Source organism: Antedon bifida, chromosome 10 (assembly GCF_963402885.1).
Source record: "Antedon bifida chromosome 10, ecAntBifi1.1, whole genome shotgun sequence".
Lineage (NCBI taxonomy): Eukaryota > Metazoa > Echinodermata > Crinoidea > Comatulida > Antedonidae > Antedon > Antedon bifida.
The window spans coordinates 12,073,445-12,090,072 of NC_136235.1; the positions used below are offsets into that span (position 1 = coordinate 12,073,445).

The following is a 16,628-nucleotide window of genomic DNA, read 5'->3' on the forward strand; positions in this document are numbered from 1 at the left end:
ACACCATGATTTGTCATAAATAATTTAGTTCTTTTAATAACATATTTGTAGGCAGAATTCAGTATTTTACAACTTTATACAGAAAGTTGTATTGTAAAAAATGAAAAAAAAAAAGTGCTTTTATCATAAGAAAAGTGGCATATCAACATTAAAATATCAAAAATAATTCTAATCCACTTGTTAATTATCAACAGACTACTTTAAATCAGAGCCATAATTATATATATATATTTCTCTGCTGCTTTAAATATCTGTTTAGCGCCCTCAACCAGATGTAAACTTCTGTACAAAATTAGAGAGGTGGAATGCAGGTGGTAGGTTGGTTCATTGTTTTACTAAATCAAGACATCCCGATGAAAAGATGTTATTATATTATAAATTACGTATCTTAAATACTCTGGCTATATATTTCATCACCACACCATCCAGCTGCTGCTAGGCTAGCTAGGGCCTACCTCACCTGGGCTTAGCCTGAGCCATGGTCCATGCTGAGACAGACTAACTCTGTCTCAATCACACTTAGCCTAGAGTAGAGAGGCTAGCTGAAGTCTTATGCTAGGTGTTTTATAAGGCCTATTCCATTGTCCTCATGGTGAGTGAAACAAAAACAACAAATTCAAAAAGTTTTCTTTGAACCTATTTTAATCAACCTAATCACAAGGTGTCGAAACTGCTTCCAATTTTCACGTCGCAAGTGGTTTTTGGGGATGGTTTCAAGAGTACACTGTCCTGAAACCCGCCAATTGTATGGATTAATTTCAATGAGTTACCTGTGATACCGTTTCAGTGGCTTAAATTTGTTGTACAATTTAATTACAGTATTAATAGAACATATTACCACTCAAGGACTAGTGTAGAACACAAAAGCACTGGTTAAGTCTTACCTTATACAATAATGCGATAATCTATTATATCAGATAGTCCCAGACCTTCAATGTTCTAATGATCAAAAAGCTTTTTTTAATTATACCCGCCTCTTTCTCTATGAAATGTATTGTTTTCACGTTACAGGTATTCTACAGTAATAAGGTTGTCATCAGATTTGCTGCACAACAGTGGTGGGAAAATCTACCAGTCGGCTATTATGGCATTATTCATGTTCTCTTTGATCTAAAAATATTCATTGATTGAGAAGAAAATGAAAAGTTTTTTACTGAATCTTTCGATAAAGTCAAGGTTGGTATTACTACAATTATAATAGGTGACTCAATACAAAGATTAAATGCGGTATAAGTTAGTCAGTAATCTAGTATAAATAGCAGCCAGGTGGTCCAGAAAAATTATCCGTTACCTTGATCAAGAAAGTCTTGTATTTGTAATAAAATGACTAAAGCCCCATTCGCACTGGACTTGATTTGGTCAAACCAACCAGGCAAGTATGAACAGCTCTGTAAATGTGGACGAATATCCTGTGACTTGCAGCCTACAGTACTGGGCAGAATTGCACACAGGGTCCCTTTGTGTAGAGTGCTGCCACCAAATGGTGCTCATTAATTTGTCCACAGTTATACCAAAAGCCAATGACTGTTTGACATAATGCATAAAAAGTACTACGAAAAGTTTTCATTAAAACTATTGAAATTGCTTATAGCAAGGGTAACATGCATATGCGCAAAATGAGGTTTGAGGTCATGCATAAAAGTCTACAATGTTCACCAATTCATAAATACACCATGATTTGTCATAAATAATTTAGTTCTTTTAATAACATATTTGTAGGCAGAATTCAGTATTTTACAACTTTATACAGAAAGTTGTATTGTAAAAAATGAAAAAAAAAAGTGCTTTTATCATAAGAAAAGTGGCATATCAACATTAAAATATCAAAAATAATTCTAATCCACTTGTTAATTATCAACAGACTACTTTAAATCAGAGCCATAATTATATATATATATTTCTCTGCTGCTTTAAATATCTGTTTAGCGCCCTCAACCAGATGTAAACTTCTGTACAAAATTAGAGAGGTGGAATGCAGGTGGTAGGTTGGTTCATTGTTTTACTAAATCAAGACATCCCGATGAAAAGATGTTATTATATTATAAATTACGTATCTTAAATACTCTGGCTATATATTTCATCACCACACCATCCAGCTGCTGCTAGGCTAGCTAGGGCCTACCTCACCTGGGCTTAGCCTGAGCCATGGTCCATGCTGAGACAGACTAACTCTGTCTCAATCACACTTAGCCTAGAGTAGAGAGGCTAGCTGAAGTCTTATGCTAGGTGTTTTATAAGGCCTATTCCATTGTCCTCATGGTGAGTGAAACAAAAACAACAAATTCAAAAAGTTTTCTTTGAACCTATTTTAATCAACCTAATCACAAGGTGTCGAAACTGCTTCCAATTTTCACGTCGCAAGTGGTTTTTGGGGACTGTTTGACATAATGCATAAAAAGTACTACGAAAAGTTTTCATTAAAACTATTGAAATTGCTTATAGCAAGGGTAACATGCATATGCGCAAAATGAGGTTTGAGGTCATGCATAAAAGTCTTATTTTTCTATTTACCACGGTAAGTTTTCATCAAGACCGCAGAAATTAGTAGTAAATAAAAATACACACACATCAAACTCAACTCTGTCTACCCTTATACCTTGCTATTTTTATGACTTCATAGAAACAACATTACTTTTAGATGCTTTGAATTCTATGATAAATATTTTAGTCATCTCCCAGTGGAAAGCAATGTCGCTATTTATGTCGTTTGAATTCCTGATTATTTTAATATACAGTGAGCGTAACTATACTGACTGATTTATCAGTGTTCACGTCAATAACCCCAGCAAGACTTGGCAGCTGTAAATGCAAACTTTCATTGTAATTGTTGTTATTGTACTTCATATAGTTATAGTAATTTCTCAAAAGTATTTAAATAAGATTGTAATACAGGTTATAATGAATAACATAATGCTGGAGAAAATACCTGTGCTTGTTCATACTGTTTTCGTTTTCACACTTCCCTAACATTTTTGTTTTATTATAATCAATTTCCAAATTAACAACAATTAAGACAATTAGAGATGATTAGTGTAGACCACCATAGTGACCGATTCTAATTATCATTCTTGCCTCTTGCTTGTAGAAATTTTAAAGAATGCATGATGGTCATCGGTCATTTTCTTTCTATTCATCTTGACGTCAGCTTGCATGATTCAGAAAAAGAATTACTTTAAATTTAGAAATCCACTAAATAAAAAATAAATAAAACAAGGGTAACTAAAGCTTTGTCTACTCTACTAGTTTGACAAACAAACAACTGTGCCCAAATATGGTAGTGATATACCTAAATATGGTGGTGATATGACATCATCATGTCCAGTGTCCATATATGGGCACATCACATTATTTTGTCAAATAAAGTATGATGATAGTGTAGACAGAGCTTAAAGAAAAAGATAAAACACATGTTGAGAGTTCAATGTTTTGATCTACTGTATTTGATCAGCTTGATGCAGTATTTTCATAGGTTTTATTTACAAACATATAATATAAATCCTCAGCTATTCCTAAGTAAAGTAGTAATTAGGTCTAATTTCCATACAGGCTAAAGCCTATTTGGAATCCCAACCTAATTGAACCCATCATCACCCATCCAAGGAACTGCTGGAAAATACTGTTTTCCCATCCCGTTCAGCAGCCATCCAGACTTCTCTGTACATCCCTGTACAATAGTATACAAAATGTGAGGGTGTGTGCCAAAGTGTCTTGGACGTTGGATTACTTATCGTGAGATCGTAGTTTGAATCCAACTCTCACCGCATTGCTTGTATCCTCAGACACTTTACTTACATTTTCCTCTCTCCACCCAGCTGTATAAAATGGGTACCCGGTTAGATCAAGACACAACTTTGCGCTGATTACTAGCTGCATTATTATGGAAGTATGTTTCCATACGTGTTTGATCTTAAAATGACCAGGTAATAATGTGCAGTGCATTGAGAGCTTGCTTATAAAAACAAACTATTATATTCTCATAGGCTTTAATTAATTGAATATAAAGTGGGTACAAAATGTATTAATTTGGTTTTACTGTAGTTTTTCTGAAGCCCTTTCAGTATCTGATCTTGGCCTTCTATTCATTTATAACTTTTTCACCCTTGGTGTAAAGAGGTTCTAAAAAATCGAAACTAAACTTGTGATAAAATCAAGGTTCATTTTAACTGCAAGTTTATGGTTTAAATTACCAAGTACTGCAAACAGTTAAATCTAATTCATTCCACTCTTAAACTTTGCAATAAATCTTTACTTTAATGACTGATTGGTAAAATTTCACCTATTAAAAAGTTTACATATAAATTATTGACAGTGTGTGCCTTTGCTTTTATCATATTTTTATAAAGGGGATCGTGCTATGAATTGAGATGCATACCCTTGAGCTTGGAGTGGGGTCCTAGGCAAGTCTCTGTTGTGGTTTTTAGCATTTCAAATGTTGGCCTACTGTACTAAAAAGGGAGATTTTTTTAAGGTTTAATAAATATATTGCTAGTTGGTTTATAATACAAAGAGTGATAAATTGAGAATGTTAACAGGGAGATCATCTCAAAATTTGTTTACGTTTTTTCCTCCAATTCTTTCCAACCATGCATTGTGCAACAATACACCTTGCGATATCAAGCTATCTGCAATAAAATTTATGGATCATTTTCTTTCAAAATTGTCATGTGCCTGTTCCAGGCGTTTTGTGAATGAAATGAATGAATCTGAAGCTAAAATAATTGATGATATCTTTTAGTATAGTAACTTCAAGTCAATTATATTTTATCTGGTTTTGAATGTTTTGTTTTCTATATTAATGGTATTAAGGAGGAAGTGAATCTTGAAGAGGTTCAATCCGGCTACATGAATACAAACATGGTTTTATTAGGCAAGTTCAAGGCATTTGAATTTATACTAAATTAGTGACAGTTTGATAAAAGTTTGCATTGGTAGTTTTACAAGGCTATTTGCACCTGTCGTAACGCACTTCATTACCCCACCAGGAGCACTCAAATCAGGTCATTAGCTCAACTTGAAGAGTTTACTCCATATCATCCAGAGTTATTAACACACAATTGATGAGCTTTTTGCATGATGAGCGCAACAGTAACATATTCTTTAATGACGAGGGTCGTTAAAAGGTTGTTGTACAATGTGATGTAATTATGTTTTGAAAAGGCTTCGGTAAAGAGAGCAACAATGGATATTGCCGAACTGATTATAAACACGATGCTTTTATAGGTTGAAAAGTGGAGTGAATGTAGGCTGAGAAATTCTGTGGTGTCCTACATAATGCAGTTAAAGTTCTGTCTACACTACCATTATATATAAATGTATATAAAAATGTGATGTGCCCATATATGGACATGATGATGTCATTTCACTACCATATATGGGTATATCAATACCATATTTGGACACATCACACTTTTTTTTGTCAAACTAGTTTGATAGTGTTTTCAGAAAATGTTAATTTCTAGTTAACAGTACAAAAACAAGTATGGATATTTTGTAGAAATTGAAATTTTATACAAAATATCTAAACTTGTTTTATGTACTGTTACCTAGAAATTAAAATGTTATGTACTGTCGAACACAAATTTAAAAAAACCTTTTTCCAAAATGTTAGATTTATATTTTTTATACATTTGTCACACAGCCGCAATTACGGCTCTTTCGGACATGTAAGTGCTGGTAACCAACGGTGAACAACGGTAAACAGCCACAACTGTACACATATAAATGTAAAAAGTAAAATTTAATAATAATCTTTGACAACCAATTCTTTCTTTTATAATTCAAACCCCCCAAAAAAAAACCCACAAAAAAAACCCAACCAATTCTCAAACAATGATACAGTATTCCTATTCCCCACACACTTTATGCAATTCCCCAAATTTCCCAATCCTTCCAAACAAAATATCAACAATCTTCTTATTTTTAAATAAATCCCCGAAACCCCCCTTTCAAATACAATAATATCACAAGATGAATAATTAAACAATAATAAATGTCCACAATATCGTTCCTTCTTGCCTTCTCTCCTACGCTGACACAAAACAAATTAGAAAGATAAAAGTTAAAACGATTCTGCAAATAAACAACTCCCACGCCTCTGCTCCCGTTCTGCTTGTATTATCAATTATAATTCTTCCTATTTTCTGACATATAAATAAATCAAATATAAAGTTAAAATGTTTCTTGATGTCGTTCTGCCCTGCAATCCGCTCCCCGACCAATTATTTCTTTCTCCTTTCCACGTAAAATAATATCAGTATCAATCCAGTTACTCTTCAATATTTCCAAACAATTCTTTACATGCAACAACTTCTGCTGTTTCCAACAGTTATTTCTTCCGTCAATTTACATTCACAATTTAAATTAATCCTCAGTAATCTCAACAATTAACAGTTCTACATTTAAGTACAGCCTTATAGTATTACTTCCAACTCACAATTTATTAACTTCATGTATATCACTTTATTTCCTTTCTGCTTCAACTCTATATCACCATAATTATCTCCAACTCACAAGTTATTAACTTCATGTATATCTCTTTATTTCCTTTCTGCTTCAGCTCTATATCACCATAATTCAATTACTTCTTCTCCTGTACGTCTTAGTTTCTCATATCAATATTCACCTATCCCTTTCTGGCTTAACATAACATAGCCCTCCTTCTCTGTCTCCTCTCAATTTCCATCTCCCTCAAAATTCCCTCAATTATCCACATATCACCACCTTATCCTTCTCCACCAATCAGCAACTCACACACTAACTTAACCCTTATACCTCTCCTCCAATCAGCAAACACCACACAATCCTTCTCTGCAACACAACAACTCTGCTCCACTGGCTTCACACAATAGCTTCCTAAAACAAAAGAAAGGTTCAAATAGTGAAAACAAAAGGAAAAGTAAGAATGACTTGCAAAATATATACACAACTTTATGTCACTTGTGACATTTACTCCCCTCTAAAAGAATAATGTATCAACATTTTCTCCATACCGTGACGGGTCCTATTTACACTCGACTTAAATAATCAGCTCCTACATTTTCACTGCCTTTAATCGCCTCTATTCGGAACTTGTACGGTTGTAGAGCCAGGGCCCATCTCATAATTCGCCCATTGGACAATTTCGCTCTGTGCATAAACACAAGCGGCTGGTGATCAGTTTCCAACGTGAAGTTTCGTCCATATAAATAAGACTCAAATTTTCGTACACTCCATACAATGGCTAAGCATTCTTTTTCCATCACTGAATATGCTTTTTCTCGAGGAAGCAGTTTCTTGCTAGCGTACGCCACGGGAAACTTCACGTCACCATACTGCTGCATTAGAACCGCTCCCACTCCATATTCGGACGCATCTGTTCTCAAAATAAAATCTTTGTTTAAATTAGGAAGGCATAAAATTGGAGTACTGTTTAATTTTTCCTTAAGTTTAACAAACGCACTTTCCTGGGCCTTCTCCCAACATATTCGGTTAGGTTCCCGATTCTTCGTTTTGTCGGTTACTTGACAAGCAATCACAGAGTAATTAGGAATGAACTTTCTATAGTAGTTGGTCATCCCAAGGAATGACCGGAGTTGTTTCTTTGTTTCTGGTTGTTTGGCTGACAAGATGCTTTGTATCTTCTCCACTCGAGGTTGAACATTTCCTTTCCCTACCACATGGCCAAGAAACTCAATTGTTTCATAACCAATGAAACATTTGCTTGGTCGAGCAGTTAGATTGGCCCTGCGGAGACGTCCAAACAATTCAGACAAACATTTCATATGTTGATCCCAAGAAGCTGTGTGAATTAGAATGTCATCAATATAATTAAGTGTATTATCCATTCCTTTTAGTAATTTTCTCATGATACGACTGAAAGTAGCCGGTGCATTGACTAAGCCGAACGGCATGACATTAAATTGAAACAAACCATCTGGTGTTAGAAAGGCTGTTAAAGGTTTTGACGCTTCATCCATGGGAACTTGCCAATACCCTTTACTTAAATCTATCTTAGTAAAATAATGATCATGGGCCAACTTTGTGAACAGTTCCTCTTGGTCCGGAATCGGTTCGGCGTCAAAAACTGTAACCTGATTAAGTTTTCGAAAGTCCACGCAGAATCGATTTGACCCATCCGGTTTCTTTACCAATACTATTGGAGAGGCAAACGGTGCCCCTGAAGGCTCCACTACACCCAGATTTAACATCATATTTACCTCATCCTTAATGGTACCTCGCAACGCATGTGGAAGTGGATAGGGCTTGGATCGGATTGTATCATCAGTTTCCAGCTTGATTTCATGCTGCCCAAGTGTAGTCTTACCCGGTAAATCCGTCAGTACATCTTTGTAGTTTCCGATAAGTCGGTGCACCTCATGCTTTAGTGTATCATCCAGGCTTTCGTTGATGTGGATGTCGGCTGTTGTTTCTTTTGCTAGTAGAGGGTGGAGCTGTAAAAGATTCTCATTAGATAGATGATAATTTTGGTTATTTGTAAATGTTTCATTAGGTTCGCATTCAATAACAGCGGTGCTAGCTTGAGACCGGGTAACAACAGAACATCCTTGAAGGTTTCGCTCTGTCCATGTGGGGTCTGGACTTCCTGGTGCTCGTACTCCTGCAATATTACCTAATATCAAGTCATAAATAGGGTTATTCATACATAGTGCATACGTCTTTCCTGAAAAAAATGGAGTATTAACATGTATTAATGCAACCGGTAAGTTGCGGACCGTGCCATCAATCAGCACACAGGTTTTCTCCTTACCAGTAAGTTGTTCGGCTGATACAAGATCTTTCTTCACAACCACCCCACTACAGCCACTGTCACGAAGAACAGAGACGCAGCGTGACCCAACACAACCTGTATAAACGGGCATTTTACTAATTGAATTATTTAGAGCCGCTGTCATAATTGGAAGACAGTGCCCACATTGAAGAGTGACCTTATCACCATCATTATTGATACAACATTGATTTAAAGACTCTGACATTTTCGTAACCATACTGGCACCCACATCGGGAATTTCTTCTTTGGCTTTACATTTGTGTTGTTTTGTACATTTCTGGCAATCAGACTCTGTTTGTGGTGAAGTAGACAACCCAGCGCAACTGTTGGCGTCCTGTCTACAATTTCTGGCAATATGTCCTGTTTTTAAGCATCGGTAACATTTTGGAGGAGAGTTTGGCTTATGCATAGTTGATGCTCTGCAATTTCTAGCTAGGTGACCTACACGATGACATATAAAACAAGTTGGACTACGGAAACTAGAAGGGCTTTGTGATGAGGATGTACTGGGAACATTATTAGAGGAGAGTTGAGGAGAATTTGGCTCTTTTTGTTTAAACTCTATTGGTTTACCAAATAATCCCCCACGAGCTTCCAAATATTGCTCCGCAATTTCAGCCATCGCTTGTATCGTTTTCGGTTGACGTTCCCTTAGGAACAGAGCTAGGTCCTTCCCACACCCATCGGTAAACTGCTCTCGCAGCAATAAATCTGTTAACCCCTGAAAGGTTTTTTCCCCCTCTGCTAGGTCAATCCACCTATCAAGATAATTGCTTATCCTCGCAGCAAATTGCGGGCCGCTTTCTCCGTATTCGGGCTTAGCTGTTCGTAACTTATGTCGAAATCCATCGGCGGTTAACTGAAACCGTTTTAGAAGAGCCAATTTCAACAGTTTGTAATCGTTAGCTTCAGCTGACGACAACCTGGAATAAACCTCGAGAGCCTTCCCAGTTAGTAGGGCACTTAAGTTAACCGGCCACTCAATTTCTTTCCACTCCTGACTAGTCGCATACCGTTCAAACCTTTTCAGATAGGCATCTAGGTCATCTGTTCGATCATGGAAAGGGGGTAATTTAGGTTTACTGGCCTTAACCCGTGACTCAGGATTGGGTAATACTCTACCACCCGGCCGTGCCCGATTCTTTTCTTGTTCTAATTGGATTTCTAACCTTCGCATTTCTATAAGATAGGCCTGATTCTCAGCTTCTTTCGCCCTTTCGTTTTCTCTCTCTTTTTCTTCACTCGCTCTTTTTCTCTCTGCTTCGTCCCTCTCTAGTAACTCTCTCCTCTCTCTCTCTTCCTTCTCTAGTGCCTCTCTTCTCTCTCTCTCTTCCTTCTCTAGTGCCTCTCTTCTCTCTCTCTCTTCCTTCTCTAGTGCCTCTCTCTCTCTGTCTCTGTTTCGCTCCATTTCTTCTCTCTCCCTGTCCCTGTTTCGCTGTTTTTCTTCTCTCTCCCTGTTTCTCTCTTCTCTCTCTAGTGCTCTCTCCTCTCTCTCTCGTGCTCTCTCTTCTCTCTCTCTGGCAGCTTCCTCTCTCTTTTCCACAAACTCTCTTAATTCCACTCCATCTAACCCCAACGCTTTTCCTGCGTCAACAATTTTAGTGAGATCCATTTCTTAAGAAAAAAAAAATATATATATATATATATAAGTATCCAATATAAGTATACAGTATGCCAATAATATGGCAAATAGACAATCCAAGAATCACGTACAATTGTTTCATCTACCAATGTTCACGCTAGGTTACAAAGTTTCCCGGACGAGCCCCCATAAATGTCACACAGCCGCAATTACGGCTCTTTCGGACATGTAAGTGCTGGTAACCAACGGTGAACAACGGTAAACAGCCACAACTGTACACATATAAATGTAAAAAGTAAAATTTAATAATAATCTTTGACAACCAATTCTTTCTTTTATAATTCAAACCCCCCAAAAAAAAACCCACAAAAAAAACCCAACCAATTCTCAAACAATGATACAGTATTCCTATTCCCCACACACTTTATGCAATTCCCCAAATTTCCCAATCCTTCCAAACAAAATATCAACAATCTTCTTATTTTTAAATAAATCCCCGAAACCCCCCTTTCAAATACAATAATATCACAAGATGAATAATTAAACAATAATAAATGTCCACAATATCGTTCCTTCTTGCCTTCTCTCCTACGCTGACACAAAACAAATTAGAAAGATAAAAGTTAAAACGATTCTGCAAATAAACAACTCCCACGCCTCTGCTCCCGTTCTGCTTGTATTATCAATTATAATTCTTCCTATTTTCTGACATATAAATAAATCAAATATAAAGTTAAAATGTTTCTTGATGTCGTTCTGCCCTGCAATCCGCTCCCCGACCAATTATTTCTTTCTCCTTTCCACGTAAAATAATATCAGTATCAATCCAGTTACTCTTCAATATTTCCAAACAATTCTTTACATGCAACAACTTCTGCTGTTTCCAACAGTTATTTCTTCCGTCAATTTACATTCACAATTTAAATTAATCCTCAGTAATCTCAACAATTAACAGTTCTACATTTAAGTACAGCCTTATAGTATTACTTCCAACTCACAATTTATTAACTTCATGTATATCACTTTATTTCCTTTCTGCTTCAACTCTATATCACCATAATTATCTCCAACTCACAAGTTATTAACTTCATGTATATCTCTTTATTTCCTTTCTGCTTCAGCTCTATATCACCATAATTCAATTACTTCTTCTCCTGTACGTCTTAGTTTCTCATATCAATATTCACCTATCCCTTTCTGGCTTAACATAACATAGCCCTCCTTCTCTGTCTCCTCTCAATTTCCATCTCCCTCAAAATTCCCTCAATTATCCACATATCACCACCTTATCCTTCTCCACCAATCAGCAACTCACACACTAACTTAACCCTTATACCTCTCCTCCAATCAGCAAACACCACACAATCCTTCTCTGCAACACAACAACTCTGCTCCACTGGCTTCACACAATAGCTTCCTAAAACAAAAGAAAGGTTCAAATAGTGAAAACAAAAGGAAAAGTAAGAATGACTTGCAAAATATATACACAACTTTATGTCACTTGTGACAACATTTATCAATTACCATATTCAGTAATGATATACAAATAGTAGTAGTAGAATGTGAATATTGTGTATATATTCATATGACTGCTAATAAAGTCATTACAGATATTGAACTAAATTTAACCCATTTATAAATCTCATTAACCGATATTCTTCTAAAAATGAAACAAATAAAGGTAATGATAAAAAACATTAGCTGTTTGGATAATGGTATTATATGTAAAATGCTAATCGCTTGTTATTAACGAACACTGCCAATCATTTCATGTCGGTGTGTATGTACATGACCTGGCCTACAATCGGTAACCATTTTGTCTGATTTTCCTTTTCAGCGGATAATTATTTTGTTCACATAATTTTTAAATACTGATAAATATTTTCAACATGGCATGGAATCTCAGGGAATAATTTAAGTGTAGCATAGCAAAAAGCTATACAAAACAACCTTATTGCTACACATTTCTAAAATTGTGTAGCAAAAAATACAATACAAAACTATGTTTCTCGACTCAAAAATCAGTTTGATTAGCAATATTGCTAAACAAAATTTTAAAATGAAATTTTTCACTGAATCTTCAACAATAATTTCTATAGGATTTCCATGTTTCTTTTTAGACCCATCTCTTTGAAACGGCAAATAGACAAATTTCTTTGAAACAGCAGATCACATTTTCAGCCATCTTTATGTCACACATTCAGAATGTAGAGAAGCACGACCGTAGCGAGCATTAGGTAGATGAGGCGGTCGTCTCATCTGAAATTTTCAATTTTCACCATCCACCCCAATTCCCCAGACAGATCGTCATATTTTACATTAATAATTGTATTTAAAGCATGTTTGCCTCATCTGTTTCTAACCTCTCGCTACGACCCTGAGAAGATAATAGCTTGCATTTCATACTAAAAAAAAAGAAAATTTCATCACTAAACATTGCAAATAACAATCATTATAATCATCTTCATAAAGTTGTGGCTTGGTGGTTATGATGCTTGGCTACCACTCCAAGGGTCCTGGGTTCAATTCCCGTCACATGTCAGGATTTTTTCTAAGGACCAAATTACAACTCCACTCCCAAAGACTTGTAATAAGACTTTGTTTATGTAGAGCATCTTGTGTATATGTTTGTGTTGTGAACCTCTGAGGGTCCCTAATGATCAACAATAGCTGGATGGATCACCCTCATTAAATATGGTAAAAAAAAATAATAATAAACGCTGCTAGTCTCATCCTAACAAAATAACTTTTTTATTTGAATATTTTCGGCACCACATAAAATTATAATGCAATTTGTTATTAATTTCTATTCTAATAATTATAATGCAATGATGTAAACATCAGACCCTAAGGCAATATATTGTTTAAATTCCTATTAAAAATTAATAACTCGGACAACAAAAGATTTTGATAATTCTCCATTATACAACCTGCAATGCAAATAACAAATATAAGAACATGAATTATTAATTTTCACCATTCACTCATATTTTCCTCTTGATTAAGTCTCATTTATAATAATAGTAGATTCGTCTATTGTTGTGTTTCACAGTTTCCAGTCGTTGTTCTATGATTCTGCCATTGTTCTCAGTTCGTGTTGCCTCATTATCCCAGCAAACAATGATGTTACGTGACATTGACAACTTGATTGGTTGAGTTAATTACCATCTATATACTCAGAAATCTTCGTAACCATGGTAGTGATCTGCTTTGAATGTCACAATGTGAATTCATTGTTAATAAGAATTTGATGATACATCACAGTATCATGAAATAATGGAAGAAAACATATTAAACATTTTGTCTATTGAATATAGGTCTACATGTATATTTAGTAAATTTCATTATGCTGCTAAAGCTCTGACTACACTTTTGTGACAAAAAAATGTGATGTACCCATATATGGACATATGGATATCATACCACTACCATATTTGGGCATATCACTACCATATTTAGGCACATCACATTTTATTGGTCAAAATAGTTTGATAGTGTAGACAGCTTAATACTAGTACTACATCTTTTTAGACAGCTGCATAGGCTTCGGTAATTAAAATCTATATTATTGTGAATGTAAATCTAAAGGAATACATTAACATTACTCTTCTGTTATGAATGTATCATATCATCTTTTAGTATTTTATAAATAATTTATAGAAATTACTGCTAAATTTTTGTGGGATTATATTACATATTTTTAAAAAATTATAAAGTTGCTTTACCTAATATTTAGTGTGGTTTAACTTATGTTGGCTGTTATATTTTTTAAATAGCAAAACATTTTTTTGCAGAATTTTCACTCCAAATATAAAACTTTTCACCATTTTCTTTTAATATCTGCATACTAAATAAATTTCATGGCGACTAAAAAATAAAATATGAGAATATAATGTACTAGGCCTATTCGTCTCATTCCCCTGTTCGCTAGTACTGTGCATACCGTATGATATTATACAAACAATGAATGTTTATGAGTGTAATGGTACAAATGAAAATGCCAATTATTTGTACCATTACACAAATATAAAACATTCATTATTTGTTTTATATAACATCTAAATAGATTTCCTGTCATTTGAATCAAATAAAAGGTAGGCCTACGCGTAGACAGAAAAAATTACTATTAAATGATCGTTTAATCCCTGGTATAATATTCTGATCAAATATTTGTATGTTCTCTCTGTTGTTGCATTCAGTTTTCTGTTTATTCATCATCAGTTAACTGCTTGTTCATTTAATGAAGGAATGAACACATATGGATAATTAATTTTGTTTGACCTCTTAAAAGAGAAACTTAATGTCCACAATGATTAAATTCTAGGTCAAGTGGTAGTAGTGGTATTGATGTTTTTTCTTTATGTTGTCCTTCGCCTAATGAATGTTCATTAATATTGAATGTGTAGAATATGAATATCAGCATTGAAGACATTAGGTTCCAAGGTTCTTCATTTAGATTTTCAAGGTAAGTCTCCCCAAGTTCATGTTATTATCATTGATCATATGTACCTTCATTTACGTCATTTGCAAAGATAAACACAGCAGAAGTACATGTTTCATGACGCTCAGATTGTGTTGTTTTTTCAGTCTGACAATGTTCTTTGTACAAATCATGAAACCCTATTACAGTTAACTCTCCCAAATACCAGACTGTCTGAAAACTAGACATTGTGACAAAACTGTTTTGTCCAATAGGTCTTAACTTATTTTTTACCATTAATATAATCGATTCCACCATTGACAAGCGACAGTATGAATAGTCCATCAATTGTGATTGGTCAAATTACTTGCGTTGCGCACGTCCTTGTGGGAACCAAGCTTTTTGCGTACATACAGATGCATATCTCATGACTCTTGATATTACAAAAGGGCTCCTCTTTCACCTTGCAGAAAAACAAAAAGAGGACGTTTCACTGAGGTGCATAAACCTGTGGGGGAGAGGAGGAGAGGAGAGATAATTAACAAGGCCATATACATGGCTGCAGTCACGTGCTCAAATTTGATAGTGTTTACCGAACAACCGACCGACATAGTGAGATGTAGAGTCGCGTAGTCAACTGGATACTCTTGGGCTGGACCATAATAGTTTGGAAATCTTTTATATACAGTTAGTATTCATCTAAACTGTAATAATATATGAATATTATTAGGCTTATGTACAAAAATGACCATCTCATTTGCATACAAAGAAAAAAATTCAAACCATAAATCCCCAAATATTGTCTTTATTTAGAGTAGAAGTATATTTTATGATTCATTTAATGAACACATGAAATATATTAACGACTATGTTGATGTCGTAATAACACTGTAAACATTAATCAATGTCGGTGTAGCTTCTAACTGGAGTCAGTGGTCTGGTCTTGGTGGAGTCTCAGATCTAGTCTAGCAAGTAATATTCTAGATATCAATCATTATTAATTTTCAACTGTAGTGAAGAGGAAGGTACCTGTAATTGTAAATTATGACAACATAATAATAATAAACTAATATTTTACGATAAAGGTCCGTTTTCTTAATAATTCAATCAAAACTGCACAGTGATAAAATGTTATTTGGCATTCATCAAAATTGGTTATTTTTTGTTTTTTTTTGTTATTGAAATTTATGACATTTATACTGTTGTATAATCAGTTACATAAAATGAATTTATGTTATTTCTATGTTTCAAAAAGTGCTGGTATTAAAACATTGATTACACAGTCCCAACTGAAACATCTCCGAAGCCCCACAATATCCAGACGGATATTAGCCATAAAAGCCTGTTTTTTTTATGTCCCCAAAATTTTGTAAATACACCATTTAGTTATATACTAATTACAGCCAGAAAAGAGGATACTGCAAATCTGACTTTTCAGTGCATAGGTATTCCTTTATGCTTAAGCTCTGTCTACACTATCAAACTTTATGTGACAACAAAATGTGATGTGCCCATATATGAACATGATGATATTTGGGCACATCACATTTTTTTGTCAAACTACTTTGATAGTGTAGACAGAGCTTTATATTTGAAACCCTGTCATTAAAGTAGTATTAGTACAGTAGTTAAAGAAGCACTGCATCCTATATCAATAAAGTCAGTGCAAGGCTTCCTTATTATGGTCTTCTTATCTGCTTTGTAGTGCATCTTTCTGAATAGTAAAAATGGTTATCCTAGTTTAATGGTTCATTTTAGCTCAATTTCAGCCCCTGTTGACAGACAACAAGGGATGTCAGCTACACAAAGGAACCCTTGTGAGGCTAATATACACCTGTGTGCAATTTAGCACAGTAGAG

At 34.9% G+C, this 16,628-nt stretch overlaps 1 long non-coding RNA gene across 2 annotated transcripts in view; it reads left to right on the forward strand.

Moving 5' to 3' along the window:
* Positions 1-295: 295 nt before the first annotated feature.
* The window catches only part of LOC144853756 (uncharacterized), a 59,527-nt gene continuing 43,194 nt past the window's right edge, over positions 296-16,628 (forward strand). The window contains exons 1-2 of one of the 2 annotated variants that reach the window (XR_013614416.1): positions 296-314; positions 1,012-1,176. This is a non-coding gene — a long non-coding RNA (uncharacterized LOC144853756). Of the gene's footprint in view, positions 315-1,011; positions 1,177-4,807; positions 5,121-16,628 lie in introns of those variants that run through there. The other variant, XR_013614417.1, reaches the window with a different exon arrangement.